Source organism: Carassius auratus, chromosome 15 (assembly GCF_003368295.1).
Source record: "Carassius auratus strain Wakin chromosome 15, ASM336829v1, whole genome shotgun sequence".
Classification (NCBI taxonomy): Eukaryota; Metazoa; Chordata; class Actinopteri; order Cypriniformes; family Cyprinidae; genus Carassius; species Carassius auratus.
In genome coordinates, this window is record NC_039257.1 from 11,551,040 (window position 1) to 11,575,713 (window position 24,674).

At 37.5% G+C, this 24,674-nt stretch overlaps 1 pseudogene; it reads right to left on the reverse strand.

Annotated features, from left to right (window-relative positions):
• Positions 1-2,092: 2,092 nt before the first annotated feature.
• Positions 2,093-24,116, reverse strand: LOC113114595 (uncharacterized; annotated as a pseudogene).
• Positions 24,117-24,674: the final 558 nt, after the last annotated feature.

A 24,674-nucleotide genomic window follows, 5' to 3' on the forward strand; every position in this document is an offset into this window, starting at 1 on the left:
TCTTGAGAAGTCACACCTGTCTCTTGGCTCTGTAAACGGCAAAACTGACCAACCTAAATGTATTTTCATATATTTTCTAAATATATATATATATATATATATATATATATATATATATATATATATATATATATATATATATATACATTTTTGATGGCTGCAACACACTCCACAAAATTTTGGGACAAAAGCATAATCAAAGTGAAAGGTTATAGAATATCCAAGTTAAACTGATTTGAAACAGTCCACAATAAGCAGGTGAATTGGTAATAGGTCAGGTAATTATGATTGAGTTTAAACGGAGCGTCCTGTCTTTGCCAGCAATCCTGGATCGTGGCTCACCACTTTGATTCAGGGAATCCAGAGAAATCTTAGTATGCATAGACCAAGGCAGGACACCTCAGGTGAATGTGTGTGACCTTTGAGCCCTCAGATGGCCTTGAATGAGAAACTGTCATGTTCATGTGTGATATATAGCCACATAGGCTCGGGAGTACTATGTAAAACTGTTGTCACTCAACAGCCTGCAGCTGCATGAAGAAATGCGACTTGAATGTGTTACTCAAGGAGAAATCTGCCATCAGTTCTAGACAGAGACACCTGAGCTCATCTTAGGCTGTCCAAAGACAGTGAAAATACGTGCTGTGGTCAGATAAGTCCACATTTCAGCTAGTTTTTGGGAAAAAGAGATATCAAATTGACAGTCCTAAAGATGAAATGGATCCAGACTTTAATAAGAAACAGTAACAAAGGCAAACGTCTGTCATGGTTTGAGGGTGCATCAGTGCAAACGGCAGGAGTGACTTGCATATGTGTAAAGGTACCATTGACATGGAGGCATATATTGGGATTGTATAGAGATGTATACTGCCAACAAGATGACATCTTTTATGGGAAGTCCATGGTTATTAGATCAAGACAATGCTAAGTCTCATTTTGCATGTGCTAACAGCGTGGTTTCGTAGACACATGTGGATGCTACTGAATGGCCAGAAGATCTGTCACCTATTGGAAATATATGGCCCATCATGAAAAGGAGAATCAGACAACAACTACAATGGACTGTTAAGCAGCTGAAATCTAGCAAAACTTAATAAATCATAATCCTTAATTCCCAGATGGCTAAAATGTGTAATTAAAAGTAAACACACACTATATAAATATATAACATCAGGAATATGCTTAGAAAAAAGGTATTTTGTCAGAAGACATGGTAACTTTTGAATGGACGTCAATGTTGTCTAATCAACCAAAACTCAGGTGATTTGATTAAAGGAATGGTTCGCCCAAAAAAAAAAAAATAATAATAATAATAATTTAAACCTGTATGATTTACATTCTACTGTGAAATACATAAGAAGCTATTCTGAATAATATGGCTAACTATTCCACAGAAAAAAGAAAGTCATAAAGATTTGGAACAACATAAGGTTGAGAAAACATTTTCATTTTTAGGTGAACTACCCTTATCCTATCCCTTTATACATGTTCTGGGACAAATCTGAAATGTTGATGTTCCATATTGCAATCTGTTTATAAAAAACCTGTCCCAAACCCTGGATTACACTGTCAGACTCATATCTGCTAAAACCTTTTGAATTGTAACAATATATATTTTTTTAATACATCATCAGATGCTTTCTAAAGCTATCAAGTCTGCAAAGATTAGCAGGTTTTAACCATGATTATCTTCAAATGCAGTTTTATTAATCTTTTTCATTTAACACATGACAACTCATATTAATCCATTTATCAACAAACAGAGCAATACACTGCCCAAGCGAGTCTTTTGGGATGAAAGGAAATTGAAACGTTTCAAATATTGTCCCAGGGCAACATGTTCTCTACAACAGCAGATAACAGAGTCATGTCAATGTGAATTCTCTCTAATTAAAATGAACACAGGAAACAGCTGCATAATCAAGATAGGCCTTAAGGCATGAGAGTAATTTGTGGCCTCACTTAAGATGAGCATCTTAAGCTGTGAAGCAAAGGACAGCATTCATCTCTATGTGTGTGTGTGTGTGTGTGTTTGCACGCCTGTCCTGAGTTATGGGTTCATTTATTGAGAAACCGAATGAGTGGTCGTAGCTCACATGATCAATCTCACACAGAAGTGAAGGATTTCTAAACCATGGAGCTCCCCGAGTTTCTCCATGTGCCTGAAAAAAATCCAACAGAGATATATTAAACCAACAGAATTGGGTTCTTTCTCATTTTGACCACAAGATGAACTCGGGAACAGTCAAATATAAAACCAGAGCTAAGAATATGAAATGCAAACATGCATGAAAACATCAGCTAGTTTGCTATGCATAAAGAGTAGGTTCATCGGTAATGTGTACGATTTTTGGCAGTGTCTGTACCTTCCACTGTTTCTGTCAAAAATGTCAACAGTTTTTGGGCTGCACTCTGATCTCAGAGGTTTGAAATCTCATTGTACAGACTCGTGCTCTGAGCAGCATTCCCTCCAAAAAGTTGAAAGCTCATCAAAGTTGAATGCTGTAAGATTTTGACTCCTCTTCGATAGATTGTTCTTGTTTGATGCTGACTGGGAAAATAAGACGCCTCAAGAACACTTAACTAACAGAGTTGCTACTTTTTCTCAGACCTGAACTTGTGGACGCTTTATATATTAAAGATAAAGGGGAAAAAACTCAATAGTTATTTAGGTCAGGGAAAGTATAAAGGCCCAATCTATAAATATTGAAAGAGACTCACATCTGTAAAAGATCTCATTAACAGCCCTAAAATGAGACGAGAATATAAACGGATTTCAAATGCAACAAACAAACATGCTAATATCTGAATCGAATCAAAAACTGCAGATCTGAGGTGATTCAATTCATTATGCATTCTTGTTAAGGTTAATTCTAAGAAGGCATTAACATTTCACCTTCATGTTTCCCAGAGAATCACTGTTGTGTACAGTATAAGTACATTAGCATAAATGTTAATCAATATAATACAGGTGACTGCAAGAGGCAAATCAGACTTAATTATACCTGGGGTCTAATTGTGCACAGCTTCCCAAGAGTAATGGCTGCATTCTGCCGAACGGCTGCTCTTTTGCTATCTCCAGCAGCGTGGTGTAACAGCAACTGCACACAGTCTGTGCCTGGGAGGCCACCGGGAGCTCCATCCACTTCTAAGCATGGCCCACACACAAAGCTGCGTTCCCCACCACCAACTCATCAATACCACCCTGGAGTTTTCTCAAAGTGCACAGCCCTGAATGAATAAATGTGGGTAGCACACACACACACACACACACACACACAAAGTCACCATAAGTCCAGAGAACTTAAGACATGTTACTGAATCCAATCCTCTGCCTCCCTGACCCTCAGAACTCACGTTTGTCAAGCTTAACCAGCTCCTCACAGGCCTGTGAAATTGAGGCAGTACAGACTGTCAGGGCTTTAATGGACACACACACAAAAACATTATTTATTGTAAAAAAAAAAAAATCTATTGATCTAATTTCATAAAGCCTTTTTGTTTTGATTTGTGGTTGTTAAATCTGTTTTTAATGTCATTAAATGATAGGGAGATTAATGATTTTTTCGAAATACTATTTAATAATCCAGGCTTTACAGAAATAAAGCACTTAAACCATTACACATTGTTGTATTTTGTTGAACAAACAAACAAAGAGACAGATGGATCATTATGAATAATACAGTAAATAAATAATAATGGTAGCAAACAATGCCAACCAAGGATGAACCAGGTTATTTATAAACCATTTTTATTATTTATGGGAAAATAATTGAACAAATAATGCAGCAAAATAGTACATATGGCTTTAAATGGATTTCAATGGCAACAAAAAATGAAACCAGGTCATAAACAAATATTAAAATTAATAAACAAATACATAAAGGTAGCTTTACATTACTTTCAATTCCAAGAAAAAAAATGCTAGTAAAATATGATATATATATATATTTATTCAATGAAGGCTTAAAAAGTAATTATTTAAATTAACTGAAGAAAAGTGGGTTCTAGGCTTAAGACATTTTAAGTAAAAATGTATAATCCACTGATTATGAAAAAAAAGTATGTAAACTTCCTCAAACAAAAACATCCCATGCTGATCTAAGATGGTCTTTTTTTAGTAGTGACTTACATTACCAATTTAATGCAAAGGACATAATCTCTGCCATCTTCAATACCTTTTACAAATTTATCACTATACTGATTTCCAAAACCTGATATAAGGTCTACCTTCAGAATCTTCAGCAACTTTACTATTCTATTCCACACAACTTCTAGAGTGGCATCAGAAGACATCGGGAGCAGAACGCTCGGCGAACCTGCAACTCTCTGAAGCCCAAACAAAACAAGATAACGTGTTTGATACCACAACAGGATGGATAGGCCATTTCAAAAGCATTAGGCTGTAACTCCAAACTATTTTGTGGCGGCTTGTCAAAATTGCAGTTCAAGCAGTATCACAGCAAAAGTCCACCACAAGGTGAAATCAGTCAGTTCTACCAGAAAGACTCGGGAGATAGAGGAATGTACGAAGCATACATTTATTGACAGCTCAGCGAGCACAATTATAAATTTCTTTGGCGGAAGGCCCCGTCCATGGTTCGTAATCCGAGGGTAGCGAATCTGCATTTCCTGCCTGAAGACGAAGGCAGGGGCGCAGCAGACCCCCCTGGAAGGTAAGGACAGGACCATCCTGGTGGTGGTGGGGAGGGTGGAGGTTGTTGTCGCGTTGGCATCTGCGAACTCAAACATGTGTAAGTACGATCTTTTATACAGGAGTATAAAGACGTGATTGGATAATGATGAAGGTAATTAATGACGAAGTGATTGAGTCTTCCTGGCAGAACTTAGGCTAAAGCTTCCATTTCCATTAAGGACAAAGTTCCTTCACCTTAATTTGTACTCTGAGAAACAGCCTAACTGGAAAGACATGAAGCGCCAAGGCAGCAAAACCCAAGCAAACAACCTGGAACCTGATTTGAATAGTCAGAAAAAAATATTCTCCTGGCTAGGGCCTGCGGCTGCCACAGTAATCATTATGTAAATACTTCTGTGCATGCGAAATCCTTCTCTTGGGATGTTAGCCATCTAAGGACATCCATATATTTAAACTCTGAACTTCCATTTCTGATCCTGTAAAAGCCATATGTGTAAATGTTTTGTAGAGATGCTAATACGCTACGCTCCACAATCCTGCAGGATGAACATTTCAATAATTAATGTGCAGAAATCTACAGTTCAAACGTTCTGGCAGCTCCAGTCATCAGTGGTTGGGTTAAAGCTTGCCTTGGCCTTGCTAAAACGAATTCAACTCAATGTGATGACGCCTCCAGAGGAATCGCTCAGCAGGTCCAAGCACCTGCTGCTGGCCGGAACAGCGTGCTCCTTTATGTTAAAAGAAAGCCAAAAAAACATTCTCTCCAATTTCCCTTTGGTGTTTCAGACATGATTGCAACATATGGGGAGAAAAGGCACTAACCGAACATTCTGCCTATCCGGTGCCCTTTGGCTACGTAAGTGTCTGATGTTTCCGACGAGGGCTGGCCCAGAGCCCACCGTATCAAACTTCCTGCTTTACCTGGATAACTTGAGAGGGATTTGAGGCTAAGTTGATCGTCAAACCCAGGAGGGGATATAGAGGACACTTCTACGTACATTCACAGCCGACACACCGCTCCTGCAACCAAAACAGAGCTTTATCTTGACAGTGCAGGAAATTAAATTCATGTCCTTTTGCAGTTTTAGCGTCTGTGGGAAATGGCTGTTTCACAGCTCATGCAACAAGATAGCACAAGGAGCTTAGAAACAAACCCTCCAAAACAAAATTCACAGTGCAAGACATCATACATAATTCAGCAGTGCTCAAGGACAGAGTATTCGGGAGCTCGGGCGTGATGTAAAGGGTTATCATCCCCAAGCTTACCATTGCTTGGAGAGAGCATCTCTAAAATGCGTTACATCCCGCTAGCTTTTTTACTGATGACAGCATCTAGAGACATGGTCCCGATCACAGAAATCACAGAAGCCAGTGTCTTGTGGTCAGCTATCATGATATTTGATTACAAGCGCATTGGACGTTTTTAATTATATACAGATACACTACCTTTGAAAAGTCATGTGGGGACTTATTCCTAAAGATCAAGAAGATCTTTCCCAATTTCAACCTGCAGGAAGGTGGTTTATGATGCTGATATACAGAATGAAGAAATGCAAATGCTAAAATGTTCTATAATTAATATGAAAAGGTTTCTTTTATAATTATATGACTGTGAGATTACACAAATGTTTTGTAACTGTTCATGATGCAAGTCCTACAAGTTATTTATTGTCATATATTTTCTAGTGGTGATTGATAATGGTGACCAAGTAGAATCCAAAAAATGTCTGAGAAATCAAATCAAGTAAAGTATTATTGATGAGGATATTATACGCTATTATCATTTAGATTATTATAAATATTAAGAAGATGACTATGAATGATGTTTCATAATACATCACCAGCAGATGTTCAAGAGGAAGGGCAAACACTGCTGTGAAGTTCTCTCTTGACTGAATCTTAAATCTGAAAAAGACAAACAACTACAACAAATGATTAAATAAAGAAACTAACTACTAACTAAAAAAGCTCAACAGACTTAAAAATCCTCAGATAACCCTCGTGCAGTAATGCACAAAGAGCCAGAGGAGCAAAATATAAAAAGGCGTCATGATGTGTTGGGCGCTGATCCAAGCAGAATGATTGCTTCGAAACTCACGTTGCTGACGCTGAAAATAAAACATAAGACAAGAACAATAGGCTTAACCATCCTTATCTAGAATCAAGAGTGTGGCTAGAATTCACTGAACACTTTTCATGGACTATCTATAAAACTGTTATGCCTTTCTCATTTCCCTCTGTGCATGAAGTGGCAGTTTAATTCCGGCTCCTGGTCACCGGTAGCACCTTATTCTATCTGCAAGGTGGGGAATCACTAGAAACTGCGAGCGGCTGATCTCTTTCAAAGAGATAAATCGGGGGAATTGTGAATGTGATGGATTGTTTTGTCTTGAATGTGTTCACTTTGCATTCTCAAGGGGTCTGGCCGGTTGAGTTGAATGAATTTGAATGTGTTTCGATTTAATACGTGCAACTATGATGTATGGGAATCTAATGGACTCGCAGGTGGGTCGTGCTCAAGATTTCATGTTTCAGGCATTCATCATCTTCACATGAAAACAGGGCATGGTATATGGTAAGGGCAAATGTATTGATTGTGCATAATTATTTTCTGCAGCCAAGTTCTCCAGAAGTGTAAGTGCCAATACAGAGCTCGTATCACAGCAAACTCAGCTCATCAGGTTCCCCGCCATTCTAAAGGGGATGGATCACATTCATTATGGGCTCATTAAAAAGGCTTTAATAAAACATGTTATAACAGTAGGAGGTTGTCTGCATATCTTATGCTAATGAGATGAATCCCAGATATCATAGTAGCACCACACTTAACTCTGCTCTGTCTGAGAAGAAATTGACATTAAAGTCTTCTTCCTGTGGCTCAAGTGGTAGACCAGTGCAAGGTTGTGGGTTTGATTCCTAGAGAACACATGTTAGGTAAAATATGTTAGCCTGAATGCACTGTAAGTTGCTTTGGATAAAAACATCTGCTAAATGCATAAATTTAATTCAAATAAATATTAGTAATATTATAAAAGCAATATTATATACATATTTATATAAATTAATAATTGTCGATGAGCACGTCTGTTCCGTGTTGAGTTTTTGAGTATATGCTGAGTAATTCCAGGCTTTCCCTCTGTATTTCACTTAATGGTGATGCCAACATCTGAACCATGTGTTGTCTAGTACTGGGACACTCCATCAACAGCTGCTCTGGGAGGAACACAATTATGGAGAAGGTTTAATAAAGACGAATGCAGATTCAGTTGACCAGTTAATGAGATTATAAATGAAGGGCACAAACTACTTACTAAAGAGACTTTTAATGTGGGAGGCAATAACAATTTCACTGCTAACAGGCAAGAACGGGATAAATTGATATCGTCTTGGATTTAGACAATTTCACGAATGCTCATTACTTTAAAAGAAGCAGGGGAAAGCTGAACCAGATAAAGTGGTGTCCAAACAGAGACAGTTTGAACATATATTTAAAAAAAAGAAATGTGCAAATGGGACTGATATTTTTACCTCAGCAATTGCTTCTTTCATTTTCAGGGACTCCGAATAAGATTCATATGCTCACATGCTGCATTTCATCTTACCGTTTCCACTGCAAACTGTCCTCCATAATTTGACGACGGACATATATGGATCAACCGCATATGGATCTTTTGAATTCTGTGAGAGACAGCTATATACAGAAGAGGATAAACTGAAATTCCAGTCATGCTCTGTCAAATGTTTAAGCAATAGTTTTCTCAAAAACAGAATAATATCGAAAGCATGTAAATGTATATTGGCACATTCTTCAAAAACTGTTCCATGAGAGAAATAGTACAGTGTTGTTATTGTTAACTAAAACCAATTAAAAACAGTGTTTGTTAAATAGAAATAAGGGTAAATTAAGGAAATAAAATCGAAAAACTTTTGATTTGAAAGAAAATTAAAATTAAAAAACCTTAACAAATACTTGCACTAAAATATGTTTAAGTACTAACATTACAAAAAATAAAAATGAATTACAGGTAACTAAAAATATTAAGAACTAGTAAAAAAAGAAAAGAAAAAACACATAGCAAAATTACTAAAACACAAACTAAAATGTAAATTTAAAAAGTTAAAAAAAATTATAAATGTTATAAAAGTGCATAAACAATACTAAAAACACACTGATTCGGGTTTGGAATGACATTAGGTGGCAAAAAGGATGAAATATCCCTTTAAACAGGCATGTTTTAAAGATGAGAGACCACATGTGTGCAAACTGTATGAAACAAACACAGCGAATCTCCCAAACAACCAAACCAATCAATCATGTTCAAACACAGATAAACTCTTTCAATTTCATTCTGCTGGTGGAAAGGTAAATTCCAACACGTGACATGATCACACAGCAGAGCCCGATTACACATCTGCTGTTTAAATTGCATTCAAATTAGTCAATTAATTTTAATAGCATACTTGCTTTGAACAAGACAACCGTTCAGAGGAGAGAAAGCTGAAGTTGCAATCAATCATACGTGGATTACGCATGCCCACTTTATGATACTAGAGTAAGATCTTCTCATACGATTCAAATTCACCACATCAGCCATTTTCAAATGTGCAAAGTACATTCTGACCACAAACTGTCAGGTTCGCTTCTTTAGCAACCTTACCTTGTTACAGTGTTATTGCCATTAATGATACTGAAGCCATTGTTTAATCTGGAGAATGTCTGCCCAGTAGCTGTGAGGAACACCAGATAAGGTCAGTGTTGGTAGGTGTGTAGTGAGAGCCATATATCAACACTAAATCACAGTAGCCAGACTTAGACACACAATACGCTCCGTTCAAGGGCAAAAGAGAGTGCAAGGAGAATGATAAACAAAAGCTCATCAAGAATAAGAGAGTGCTGCCTTATCTACACAAAGGCAGTGTTCATGCTGTGGAAATACTAGAAAATTAGTTTACAAAGAGCTATTATTCAGGTATCTTACCTGCACAAAACAGTGACTAAAAACTTTCTGTCTTGGAGTGCTTTCAAGATTTTACTGCACAATGTGCCGAACCATATTTTACTCTTGTAGAATATTTCTGACACTCTAAATACTTTTTAATGGAGTATATCTGCTGGAAAGGACTGCAACATTAAATAAATGTTTTCTCCAGAAATAGTTTTTTGATTTCTAGTAAGGAAAAGGTAAAAGAAAAGTAAAATATCAAAATCATCATATATATCACCGTTGAAATGTTCTGAGCCAGTAAAAGGGTGCATTAAATTGAACAAAAAACAGCAAATATTTTTAATCTTACAATTTTTTTTTTATAAATGCTAAACTTTTTTATTTAATCAAAGAATCCTGAGAAATATGTACAACTTTAATTTAAAAATATTACAATTTTGCTGTAGGCAGTACTTTAAGGTTTGTGCTTGTACAGGAACTGAGTTTCAAACCTCAACTCAACCTGAGAAATTCAGAAGGTTAAATTTCAACAAATATTCAATACCCCTCTTGTGAAGTGTGGTAACAAGCCCTGGTTCTCCCCTGTATATAGTATATAGTATATTTTATCTCAATCTGAATGGTCAAAAGAGTCTGCTGCACTGATCTGTGCAGTGATATATTGGCACAGGATCAGAATTGAGCAAACACAATCTAAAAGATAATGCACACATACACTAACAAAGTCTAAAAGCCTTGCGCTTGTGTTTGCGATAGGACTGTGTCTGTCCTCTGCGGCTGATCATGAGGATTAGTTTCCTCATCATGAACTGCAAATGAACCTCAGAGCAGAATCAATGAGCCCTCCGCACAAAATTCCTTCCTCCTCCCCTCTCCGTATCGATCCCGATTGCAAGAAATATCACCCTGGTTGCTGGAACAACACCGGGTAAACCCAAGGCATATTTCACACAAATCTGATGTTTAAAAACTGGGATTAAACATTTGTTCATCCTACAAAAACCGCTGGAGTTCAGTGGAAATTAGAGGAACAAATAAAAATAAAAAAGCATCTGAAGGATTCTTAATTAATCATGCAAACTTACAGTCTTTAATAGCCTGTGAGAGCAGCTCCAATCCACCACAGTAGTAAAGATTGATCTCATTGGGTCTGTCGAGCTTCTTCAGCAGCTCTGGTACTGCCATGGCCTTCCCTGTTCCCTCATGTATCTCTTACATAAGCTATTGTAATGCAAAGTAATCTGCTTCATGAACATATTTCTTTTCTTTTTTTGCAAATTCATGTGGAAATATACTATTAAAATTAATAGAATGGGAATCCGTAATGCCATCATTCCTCTTAATATGTTCAAAATCAATTTAAATGAGCAACTAATGTTCTAAAAACTGCTGGTGTAAGCATCTGATGAGAAAAAGGGAGCGTGTGAGAGAGATGCTTGACACAAAGGTACATATCCAGACAGAGTGGATACTAAAAGAATAGCTATGTTAATCCTACTCCTACTAGTATATTTATCTTGCTTTCCCTTGCGACAGATGCTCACAGCGTTTTTGGATCATGGTCTCACGCTGTGACTACATCTCCCAAAATTTTCGATAGCAAAACCTGGACTGAATGTGAAGCAAAAGCAGCAGGATAAAAGGAGAGAGGTCAGATAAGTTGAGACATGTAAGTGTAATCCAGATTTAGACTTGAAAGGACAGAAGGACTTCTACTGAACGATACTTACCTTTTTGAAATCCTTGAGCGCTAGGAGAGATTTTGGATGCACTTTATTTTACAGTACGTGTACTAACATTTATCTAAGAAAGTTCTGGTAACACAAGGTAACTACATGGGGTAGGGTTAGGTTTAGGGGTAGGTTCAGGGTTAGTACCTAGTTATTACATAGTTATTGTAATAACTATAATAAGCACATAGTATGTACATGAGGAACAGGACTGTAAAATAAAGTGCTACCGAGATTTTCCCATGTGTACATACGCTTTAATACACTTCTCACTGCACAGTGAACAAAAGTGTTATATTTTCACTATCCATAACAGAAAATTGCATTTAAGTAATCAAGTACAATCAATAATGATATTTCTTTTGTCCCAGTGTACTCCTTTATTGGGCAAATTATAAATTCTAATATCTCCATTAAAGCTAATCTGGATACCTTGGATCATCCTATTTAAATGACCCAACAGACTATATGTTGTTTCCTTTAGACCATATGTATTTATATCACTTTTTAACTGATTTAACTTTCTAAAAGTTTTCCAAGAGCAAATACTATTTGGCACAGCTCGAAAGGAACTTCAACCCAGTTATCTAATGCCGCGCAACTATCCAGTTCAATAGACACCGCACTATGTAGCCTGCTGTTCTCACCAGACAAGGTAGGATGAGAAACTCTCTGCTTTGGCTGACACTGAAAAATGAGAGGGCACTTCTCTGACCTCTTTCCCAGTGTTTTACGCACCCTCAGAGCCCACTCACAGTCACTTATGGCCTCCTTGCATCTCTTCAACTTGATAAAGGCCTACATAATACATGAACGCAAGAGACAATAAAATCACAAGAGGGGCAGTCTCACAGGAATAGCAGTTATGATACTGACTTATCGGATTATTGTGCAAGAACTCATTCTGAAACATCAGGTACCTGTGCTCTGTTTGTGGAGAGAGACGGCATGTCACGCAGCTGGTCCGAGCTGGTCAAACGAGGACAAGCAAATCTAGACAACGCTAAACACAAACTGACCATTTCGCTCTCAGGCTTCAGTGTACCCACCATTGGCTTTTCCTTCCTTCATCTTTCTTCTCTGTCTTCTCTCCTCTGCAACTTTTTGTAATATCCTCAAGAAATCCTCTGACGGATCGAAGGGTACAGCAAACCGTTGCAAGATTTATAATAAAAAGAAAAGAAGTGAAGATGAAGGTGAGCTAGTTTGTATTGACTTATAAATCATTTACAAGACTTCAAGGGCAGACATTCAAGTTTTATTCTTGAAACCAAATTATTCAACAGAGACAGAAGTCTTGTCAACTGCCGAACCAAGAACAGATAAGAGACTTCACTACACAAACCTACCTGAATTTCGCCTTGATTTATACTGTAAGTTCTGAAAAGAAGACAACAGCGTTGTTACTCATTTTTTGAAAGATTGGGCATTAAAATAAAGCATGTAACAGTCACTTCATTTATTGCTGATAATCATACACTCTAACATTTAATTATTCATACATATTATATTCCTAATGTAGACTGTAAATACTGTAACGGTGGCCTATTTTCAGTTTTCTCAACTGAAGACCGCCTGAAAATCATCACCATGCCCTTGTGCAAGGACAGAACCCACTCATTCCTTCAGAAAACATAACTTTGAATTACTGTTGAAATGTATAAAGCCAGGACTCTAGTTATGTTTGAGGGTTTATGAGAAGATGAAGGTGCACCGATAAACATCCAGATAAACATACTTTATTGATCCCTAGAGGGACATCCAGGCACGATATAGCAGCTCTATTAAATATGAATAGCAGAAAAACAATACTATAATTACATAAAATGCAATCAAACAAGACAGTTCAAGACAATACAATGAGTACAATGGCATATATGCGTATAAGAAGTGTAGACTGACTGTCTTGTACTGCTTTAAAATAAACAAAACAAGGCAGATATGGCTTATGTGTTGCTGCTTTGAAATGTGATCATAAGAATATCGCCCTTAGAATTTTGCTGTTAAATCTATTTTAAAATCAAAATTCGATTCATTCACTATATTCCGCAAATGCTGGTCTTTCTTTTTATTTAAGTCCTAATCTAATACCATAAGTCTTAACTATTGGGTCATGACCCTAAAATTGGTCAAGAAGACTGTGTCGAGACGGTCATGGACAGCAGGAAATTATGGTTCTAAATCTAATCACAAAATAAATTAAATGCAATAAATCATATGATTACTTGGTCCCATTTCACAGAATTTCCACTTGTTATTAACTTGAAGCAAAATAAAGTGCATCCATTCATCATAAGTACTCCATTTGGCTTCGGGGGGTTGATAAAGACCTTCTGGAGCGAATTGATGCGTTTGTAAAAGAAAATGATCTATATTTAAAACTGTATACACCATAATCGCTTGCTTTCAATGACTGTTGTACACACGTTCATGAGAGAGTGTCGTTCCAGCAGACGATGTAGGAAATAGATGTAGCATAAGCTCCGGTGAGAAGTAACAAACATGTAAGTGCAGAGGAGAGAGCAAAACAAAACACCGGTCACAACATTGCCATTAAATTAGAAGTACAAGGTGAAGATTGTAAAGAAGAATGTTGGAGGATTTAATATAATTCAAGAGGAGACTGGTTTTCCTTTGCTGTAAACAAAACTTGGTTCTCGCAACCAGAGCTTCTGCCAGAACGTCACTTTCTCGTGAACGCACATACCACAGTAAGCGTAAGCTAGAAATGATGGTTTATAGAGTCTTAATATGAACATTGTTCTTACACAAACACATCACTTCACTTTAGAAGGCCTTTATTAACCCCATTGAGCTGTGTGGAGCACATTTCATGATGAATGCACTTTATTGGACTTCAAAATCTCAACACACATTCAATGCCATTATTAAGTTTGGAAAAGCCAGCACATTTTTTTATATAACCCGGGAATGAATTTGTCTAAAAGAATAAAGTCATCAGGGATGCGAAGCAAATCATCATGGGTGAAAAAGGTCAGACACCAACAGCAGAAGGGTTAATTATTTAAAAACAAAATTTTAATTATTTTTATGGTAATAATCCATTAAATAATTAGACATTTGTAAGATTTAATTCATGATAACTTGCGGCATATCACGTGCCGACGACTGCCAGAGATATTTTCAAAAGCGTCAAATATTGGCAATATTAAGAAGACTTAAAATTTCTAATTAATGTGGTCCTTTAACATTTTTCTTCTGGTGCAAATTTGTGTAATTTGGTGAAAGCTAGTCAGATTCTGTAATATGCCCTTATCCTCAAAAATTACACTAAAACTGCATTAAACAGAGGCCTGCTTGTTGGAGCTATGCAGTTATGACAATTTTAATGTGTTTTCTTAATGCCATTTTTTTTTTGGATCACCACCAGAAGAAAAACTAGATTCTCTAACCCAGTCCAGGAGCCATTAACATCCAAGACGATAAGTCCATCCGCTACCTCGCAGCCTAAAACATGCCTTTGAAAGCTGGATTTATCACTGTCAGAAAGGCAGCACTGTTCAAAGTTAAAGTGTCAGTTCATGGAGGAGAAGCGTCTTGGCTGTCTGGGCCTTCGCTGAGTGACAGGACAGTGTTGAGATGCTTGATCTCCAGGTTCATAGGAGACACTTTCAGGAGACTCTGGACCTGGCGGAACATTGAGACCTCTCTGCATTTGCGCAGACGTCCCAAAACCTCCTGCCCAGAGAACAGCACATATTCGAAATCTCACACTCCGAAAAGTATAACTTCTGCCACATCCGTCTGATCCTATTGCATCTGTTACATCCCTGTTAATTACTTGGCAACAGCTACTGAGAACACGAGGGGCGAATATGGCGAAATAAATCAAACTTACATCCTCTGAGAAAACCCCAGGACTTGGCTTCTGCACTCTTTCAAGCAGAAGACTATCAAGAGCTGCATCAGACGGCAAATCTTTTGTCCTCTCATCATCAGTTTGTCCCAGTCAAGCATGGTACAGCTCACTTAGCCCACCTGTAAAACCTGCAAAATGGAACAAGGCATGATGTCTATAAGAAAGACTCATTCGCACATTCTTTCTTGGTTTGCTTGGTGTAGGGCAGTTGCTAATAGCACCTTGAAAAAGGCCCTTTGGAAGGTGGGAGTGGAGTCTGTCCTCATCTGACCAGTGGAAATGTTTGCAGCACAGTGCATTAGCAGAAGAGAGAGGCCACCCACTGACTGCAACCTCTGACAGCGAAAAAAAACGGGTCTTCTGTCCTTCCTGAAGATATAGGAAGTGCTAAGTGCACAGGGGTTTGTATGACAGAGCACTAATTGTGCTTAAAAAGAATTAATTATTGCTTACCCAGTGACTGACAAATGAGGGCATTTAACCTTAGTGCAACCGAACTAGTCATGAGACCAATTATATCACAGAGAAAGTGGTGCTAATTGACACTTCTGAAAGTTTTGTAAATTATTAATAACTTTTCAACTTTTCGTTCTTTATATAGCGGGTTCATACATGCCTAAGTGTAGAAATACCTGATAATAGAAAGAGTCGCGGAAAGTATTGTTATGGTAGTCGTTGAAAGGAAGAGTAGAAAAAAGCTGTGAACAAACTTCAGGCTCTTTGCAAACTTGAGGTAAATAAGATTAAAGAAATTCAAGAAAAATGAAAGAAATTAATACTTTTGTTCAGCAAGGACACAATAAATGGATCAAAAGTTACAGTAAATACATAATATTACAAAAGATTAAAATAAATGCTGTTCACTTCAAACTTTCTGTTCATCAAAGAATTCTGAATGTAATGGGGGAAAAATCAGTTTCCACAAAATTAAGCAGCACACGTTTTCAACAATGTGATATGAAATCAGCATCAGTATTTATCTGCCACAAAAACACTTACGGATCTCAATAAAAGTGACAGAATTTGATGAACATTAATGAACCAAATATAATATTATTTTGTAAATTTGCTGTTAAAAATACTTTATATAATATTATTTTGTTGTGTATCGCTATATAAAAATAAACTGTAAAATGTCACATGACTATCAATGCAGGAACTCAAATGTTTTTCTTTTTCAATTGGTACAGTACATTTAAATTATCTAACCTATTAAAGATAATATACATTTGCATCCATCAAGAGATCTAATTTTCTATGAGAAACAAACATAAAAGCAGTGAGAAAAAAAAGACAGACAGATCCAGACCATGTTATATAAGTGAAGATGCTGGAGGAGAAACTGTCCACACTGGTAGAGCAGAAGCTGTCGTGGATCGAGTGTTTCAGAGTTGACTTGAATCCGCTCTCCCTCACACTCCCACGAATGACCGGCCTGCACCTGCATCACTCTGCATCTTTGCAAAATTTAACAAAAATAAAGCTGTTGATTAATTACATTGTCAGAAGAGTATTCAGTTATAACATAAAAATAAAGCTCACTGTCATGTACAGGTAAGTGATGGTTCTCATGGCTTTAAGTCATCTGTTGCTACACTAATGACTTTGCAGGTCTGACGAGTCCAGATTGCATGTTTCAGTGGTGATAATTAGAGTCTGACCTGAGGGCTGGATCTTGAGAAGGTCTCTATCTCTGGCACTATCCCTGAGCTGCTGCTCCACTTCCTTCATCAGCTGAAAGAGAGGAGACAGAGCTACTAGTCTGGACCAGTCCTCCTCTGCAACAACAACACCAAAGATTACAATAAATACTGTTCATTTCAACTTTCTATTTATCGAAGAATCCTGAATGTAAGGGAAAAAATATATCACAGTTTCCACAAAAGTATTTAGCAGCACACCTGTTTCAAACATTGATAAAAAGAAATAGTATTTATCTGGCACAAAAACACTTATGGATCTCAATAAAAGTGAGAGAATCAGATGAACATGAATGAACCATATATTACATTATTTGTAAAGCTGTTGTAAAAAATAGTTTATATAATATTGTTTCGTAGTGTAACGCTATAGAAAAATAAACTGTAAAATGTTACAGTTTAACCAGAAACCAGCTTTCTGTTTGGTCAAACGTGTCGAATCAGAGTGACTAACCTGAACCAGTTGCAAAATCCAACACATTCGCATCAATGTTCTCCTGTAGTTCAGATGTGACCTTCAAGGTTAAAATAACCCATGAGTCCTAAACACACACTGTTCAGCTTAAAGCTCTCAAGTAAAACGCTCTGACCTGCTAGCTGCAGGATACTGATGTATGCGGACAGACCTGGTTCCTGGAGCGATTGGACATCTGAATGGAACAAGAGAGAACATCATGTCGTGATCTGAAATGAGGATGCTGCTAACATCTCTGGCTTAAGACAGCCTCACCCTGGCTGTGGTTTATTTCCTGGCCTTTCTAAGTATAAGATGGGTTTGACAGAGGAAGAGAGGGCACCATTGCATTCTGTTCACTCGCAGACAGAGCCTTCATTTGATCTTTAAAGGACTGAGTTGAGACACCTGGCGCAGCAGGAGAGACAAACACAGTGATGAAATTCTACAGGCTGACAACCACAATCTCACTATTTATTTTCCTTGCATTAAAACATTTATTTTACAACAGACACAGATTCGATCCACTCTCTGGCGGCGCTGTCTGGGACGAACGCCTGCTTCCCTTTTGAGAAACATTTCACAACCATTTTCACAAACATTTGGACAAAATAATGATTAAGGTTTCTATGATAAGACATAAAGTAAAATATTGTCCAAGAGCTCTACTGCCGCTGCGTGCTGGTCGACTTGCGAGACTTCCAAGAGTTTTGGTTTCCTCCAACAGCTAAATAATTTGTTCAAGTCGAGGAAGGATTTTCTGCTGAGTCATGGCTTTTACTCTTAGAGGGTTTCTGACACCCTTGGGCTGCAGCACGAAAAAATCCTTATACCAGGATGTGCCAGAAACCAAAGACTAGAGGAAACCAATCAATTCAATAGACTGTCAGTGGAAAAGGCGAAATCAAGTCTGGTGAAGAGTTCATAATTGATACAGAACAGCTCTAAGGTAACCCAAGGACATCACTACAGAATTATCAGTCAGTGTCATGAGCATTTATTGCACGTCTGGCCTCCAGCACGTGTTACCTGCACGGTGTCAGCACGCAGCTGGCAAACCTGATGAGGACGGAGGGGAGACGAAAACACAGCATCCAGCTCTGCTTGTCTCTGTATTAATTGCTCCCTCAGTTCCCCATCCTGTGATAATCACAAGACACTGTGTTATTCATCATCCCAGAGCACACTCAGTGCAAAGGCAGAATATTGGAGAATGCACCAATAGCCATGTGAAGGATATCAAGCTTCCAACGCATTGATCTGCTCATTCAGCTGTTTAACGACATAGTAATGAGCTCGAAAAACTGTTAACAGCATTATATCATTCTGTGTGAGGGCAAGAGTGTGTTTTTATGTATCAAAGGGAAAACAAGCTGACCCGTTGCTGTGTTTCCTGTGCCGACAGCCGATCCTGATCCCTCTGCAGTCTCTCCATGGACACACTCACTTGGTTCAGAATGGCCTTAACCTCAGTGTACCAGCAACATTGATGCTCCCACTCCTCCAACTCTCCTTAAAGGAAGAGTTTACACAAAGATAAAAAAACGATGTCATTTTTATTCACTAGCATGTCATTCCAAACCTTTAAGTGGTGAAAAAAAATTGAGGGCAAAACATTTTTTTCCTCTGCATTGTGATGTATTTCTGAATTAAACTGCTTCTTAAATGAGATAAAAAAAATTATTGGATCATTCGTTTGCTGTTTTTTGCTACTGCAGTGATCTCGTTTGAGTGACAGTTTGTGATGAACGATATCAGGGAAGAGATGTTGCTGCAAGAGGGAGAGGAAGTTATCGCACATGAATAAAAAAAAAGTGCATGGATAATTCATTTATAATAAAAACAGCAATATTACATAAAAAAATAAGAATTGACTATTTTGATTTCATGATGACTTTAAGCCAACAAACTCCTGTAACAATGCAATTCCTAACTTTGTTACAGTTAGGCAAATCGTTGGCTAATTCACATCCATACATTTTCTTATACCCTAGTGATGGTTAGAATCAATCAGTGAAGGAATCATTATTTTGAACCGATTTGTGAACTAAACAATCAGACTAAACAATTTGATCGCAATTGTTGAACAAATTGTATTGATTTGTTCACAAATCAGAGTATGACTCAGTGGTTCAGAGCTTTGATTCTTAACATTTTACAGAAGACTTGAACTATAGTGAAAAGGGAGTTTAGAATGAATTTATGGATATTTAGCTGTTTTTGTTGTTGTTGTAATTTTTGCATTTGAGCAGCCACTGTCACTATGAATTACTTCACTGTATAGAACAATTTTTTTTTATTTTCAACATTCTATACATCAAAGAATCTTAAAATCTCTTATGGCTTCCACCTTTCCAGCTGTTGCACAACATTGATAATAAGAAGAAATGTTTCTTAAGCAGCATATGTGACCCTGGACCACGAGTACATTTTTCAAAATAAATAAGCTTTCCATTGATGCATGGTTTGTTATGATAGGACAATATTTGGCTGAGATACAACTATTTTTTTTAAAAATCAGGGGTGAAAAAAAAATCTAAATATTAAGAAAATCACCTTCCAAATAAGGTGCTTAGTAATGCATATTACTAATCAAAAATGAAGTTTTGATATATTTATGATAGGAAGCAAAATATCTTCATGGAACATGATCTTTACATAATATCCTAATGATTTTTGGTATAAAAGAAAAATCTCTAATTATGACCCATACAGTGTATTTTTGGCTATTGCTACAAATATACCCAGCAACTTAAGACTAGTTTTGTGGTCCAGGCTCACATATTAGAATGAATAAAATAAAAATGTTTGCATTGCATCACAGGAATAAATTGCATCTTAAAATATGTTAAACTAGAACATTTTAAGTCGTAAAAATAATCATAATATTACTGATTTTATCACTGGTCAGCATAAGAAACTTCATTCTTTCTAAAACATAAAAAGATATTAGCGATTTGTATATGAGGATCATGAGTTCTGTGTTTTGAATCTTTAAAACATAACCGTTTGTACTCTCAGTGAGAGTATGAGTGCGAGGACCGACCTCCAGTGAGAGCGTGTAACACATGGGCTGGTCGGAGCACCGATAACTCTGAATTCTGGAGAGCTTTTCTCTTGGCCTCACACTGAGCACTTTCCTGAATCTCTGCGGTGGTCTCCCTGAGCTGCCTGTCTGTGTCCATCCAGTCTATCTGTTCACGCACACACACGAACGTGCACGGAATCTCATTCAGGATGCAAGGATGGTGGAAAAGCTTCCTATCACACTGACACTCACAAAAATAAAAATAGACACTTGGTCAAAAGACTTGCATTTTAAATAGACCACAGAGCATAGCGTCGTCTCTGTGGAGTCAACTCACACAGTCAAACTGGTGTACGGATGTGGAGTGATAGTGTTTAATGGCTCTGTCAAAATCTCCCACCATCTCCTCTTCCTTAAGTGTCTGCTCATGCCAGTAATTGCCCCGTACATTGCTCTCCTTCTGGAGGGCTTCCACCAGAGGCCAACAAACACACATTTGCACACATATGAACACCCTGAAGCCAAATGAGCTTTTATGCGGCTGTGATTTAGTTCAGCTTCGCTCACTGTGACACTGTCTGGGTTCTCTCCTAACGTCAGAATCTAGGACACAGTTACTGGAACCACAGTCCACTTCCAAACATCCAGACTGGCCCCCACAACCGGTGCCAGCACTCCTGTCACTGGCTCCAAAACATATGGGAGCTAGCCCTGAGAGTCAGAATATACTCTTAGTTAACGCCTGGAGATTAATGTAACAGGATTTGGACATTGCTAGTAACCTTTATTACCTTTACCATCTGCATCCTCCATGGTTCCTGCCAGAGGCACGTTGCATCCTGACACCCAGTTAAACTGAGCTCCCAGAACTGGGACATGAAAACCCGAGCCTCCAGGGTCAGGATACTCCAACCCGGGGAGAGCTGGCAAGGAGAACCCAAAACCAGGAAGCTTATTTCTCCCCTGAAGGAAGAGAAGAAAGCAATGAGGCAAAATTAGATTTAGCAGAAATTCAGATTACTTTAAATGTTAAAATTAAAAATAAAAACTTGTACAATCAAATCTCCTTTCAAACAAATCATGTTCTTTTAAACAGTTTTTTAATCAAAGATTCCTGTAAAAAAAAAAAAAAAAAACACAGTATCACAGTTTCCACAAATATATTAAGCGCTACCATTTTCAACATTGATAATAATAATAAACATGCCCCAAATCAGCATAGAAGGATTTCTGAAGGATCATGTGACACTGAAGTATAAATTACATTCACTAGAATAAATTATATTCAGAAATATATTTTTTCATTTTTTTAATTGTAATAGTTTTTCACAGTATTGCTGTTATTATTGTATTTTTCATCAAATAAATGCAGACTTAGTGAGCATTACAGCATTTGAATTGTACTGTATAGCATATTCTTATTTTAATGTTATTTATCTACATAATGACTGATTTTCTAAAAGAAAGTTCTTAAAACAGTCTGCAAACGTCTGGGGACTGAGGAGACAAGTTGCTCAAGTTTAGGAATGTTGTCCCATTCTTGTCTAATACAGGCTTCTAGTTGCTCAACTGTCTTAGGTCTTCTTTGTCTCATCTTCCTCTTTATGATGCGCCAAATGTTTTCTGTGGGTGAAAGATCTGGACTGCAGGCTGGCCATTTCAGTACCCGGATCCTTCTTCTACACAGCCATGATGTTTTAACTGATGCAGTATGTGGTCTGGCATTTTCATGTTGGAAAATGCAAGGTATTCCCTGAAAGAGACGACATCTGGATGGGAGCAACTGTTGTTCTTGAACTTGGATACACCTTTCAGCATTGATGGTGCCTTTCCAGATTTGTAAGCTGTCCATGCCACACACACTCATGCAACCCCATACCATCAGAGATGCAGGCTTCTGGACTGAGTGCTGATAACAATTTGGGTTCTCCTTGTCCTCTTTATTCCAGATGACATGGCGTCCCAGTTTTCCAAAAAGAACTTCAAAATTTGATTCGTCTGACCACAGAACAGTTTTTCACTTTGCCACAGTCCATTTTAAATGAGCCTTGGCCAAGAGAAAATGCCTGCACTTCTGGATCATGTTTAGATCTGGCTTCTTTTTTGACCTATAGAGTTTTACCCGGCAACAGCAAACGGCACGGTGGATTGTGTTCACCAACAATGTTTTCTGGAAGTATTCCTGAGCCCATGTTTTGATTTCCATTACAGTAGCATCACAGGCATCCAGTATTGTTTTCTGGCCTTGACCCTTACGCACAGAGATTGTTTCAGATTCTCTAAATCTTCACATGATGTTATGCACTGTAGATAATGCTAACTTCAAACTCCTTTCTGATATTGCTCCACTATTTTTCGCCGCAGCATTGGGGGAATTGGTGATCCTCTGCCCATCTTGACTTCTGAGAGACACTGCCACTCTGAGAGGCTCTTTTCATACCCAATCATGTTGCCAATTGACCTAATAAGTAGCAAATTGGTCCTCCAGCTGTTCCTTATATGTACATATAACTTTTCTGGCCTCTGCTACCTGTCCCAACTTTTTTGGAGTGTGTAGCTCTCATGAAATCCAAAATAAGCAAATATTTGGCATGACATTTCAAAATGTCTCACTTTCAACATTTGATATGTTATCTATATTCTATTGTGAATAAAATATGAGTTTATGAGATTTGTAAATTATTCTATTCCTTTTTTACGCACAATTTGTTCAGTATTACAACTTTTTTGAAATGGGGAATGTATTTCTACATGGACTGGAATGAATTGTGCAGTGCAAAGTATTTTTGTTAGCCATTTTTCTTAAAAGAAACTGTTAAATTATGCATTAGCTTGATTTAAAACTGCAGAGACAGCAAATCAGAATGGAGGACAATACTTCAACACACTCACAGTCAAAAGAAAAGAAAAAAGCCTCATTTGAAAGTGACTGCCAAGTGATTCAAGTGAACTTGACATCACATTTTTTGATATTTTCCATTAAATATTCTTTAGCATTATCCAAACACATATATTCTCCATAAACATTAGAAAAGATCAAAAGCTATTCTGAAAAAAAGTAAAATACAGGCAATCTACATCTGAACAGTTTTTCTTTTATAGTTTTTAAGGGATGGCTCAGTGAGGGGCTATTGCATCATTTTCACCTATCAATAACTGTGATCATTTTGTAAGAATGGTAAATTTTTGCATTAACCTATCTTAAATTAATGTGCAAATCTAGAGATGTATGTTTTGTAATAAAGGTCCCCCCCCACCACCACACACACACACACACACACACTACTGCCGAGTTTGCTGCTTTTCCAGGCCTGCCCCAGCTCCAATGTTGCTGCCGAAACTCTGTCCAGCTCACCTTGCGGATCTGCAGCTGCTGAGCTCCACTCCTCACTGAATCCTCGCAGGAGCTCTGCCACCCGCAAGCAAGCGTCCAGAGCCTGGCTGTCCAGCAGAGCCTGGAAACCTCCAGCATGAGGCACCACCTTTCCTCCTTGCACACTGCATCCACCAACACGTGCCATCCGGCCGCTCAAGGGCTCAATGAAGGACTCACCCAGGTGAAGCCCCCCAACTGGAAGTACAGCCCCTGAACAGAGACACTCATCAATCAGGCTGTTTGAACATGCTGAGACACTTTTTCAACAGTCAGAAACGAACCTGTATGAGGATCAAAACTGACACCAGTGATGAGCACCAGGTCACTTGTAATAGGTTCTAGCATGGGAGAGCCAATCAGACTACTGTAAATATTAAACCTAAATATAAAAAAAAAAATATATATATATATATATATATATATATATATATAAATAATATATAAAATACAAATAAAGTATGAAAATAATAAACCTCTAAATGTATATTTGAAATCTATATCTATATCTATCTATAATATTCATATCACTTCCTTACTTAACCTACTGTTAATAATGTTACAGTAAAACTTAAATTCAATACATTTTATTAAATACAATTTAAAAAAATGGTGTACATCACCAATGTGATCATAAAATAAAAAAATATCAAAATAACACATTTTCTAAATGCTCTTACATTGTTTCAACGAGATTATATATGAAATGACCCTTTGCTTAGCCCTGCCCCTTGGTTACTGTTGCTAGAACTGTAGGAAGGAACTGGAGTCTGAAAGGAAAAAATACCAGGAAAAACATTCTAACATTCTATTTTTAATTAAAGTTATATTTAATTTTGCTATATAATAACTCTACAGCTCATATGGACTACTACACAATTTAGCAAAAAATAATGGAAATACTTT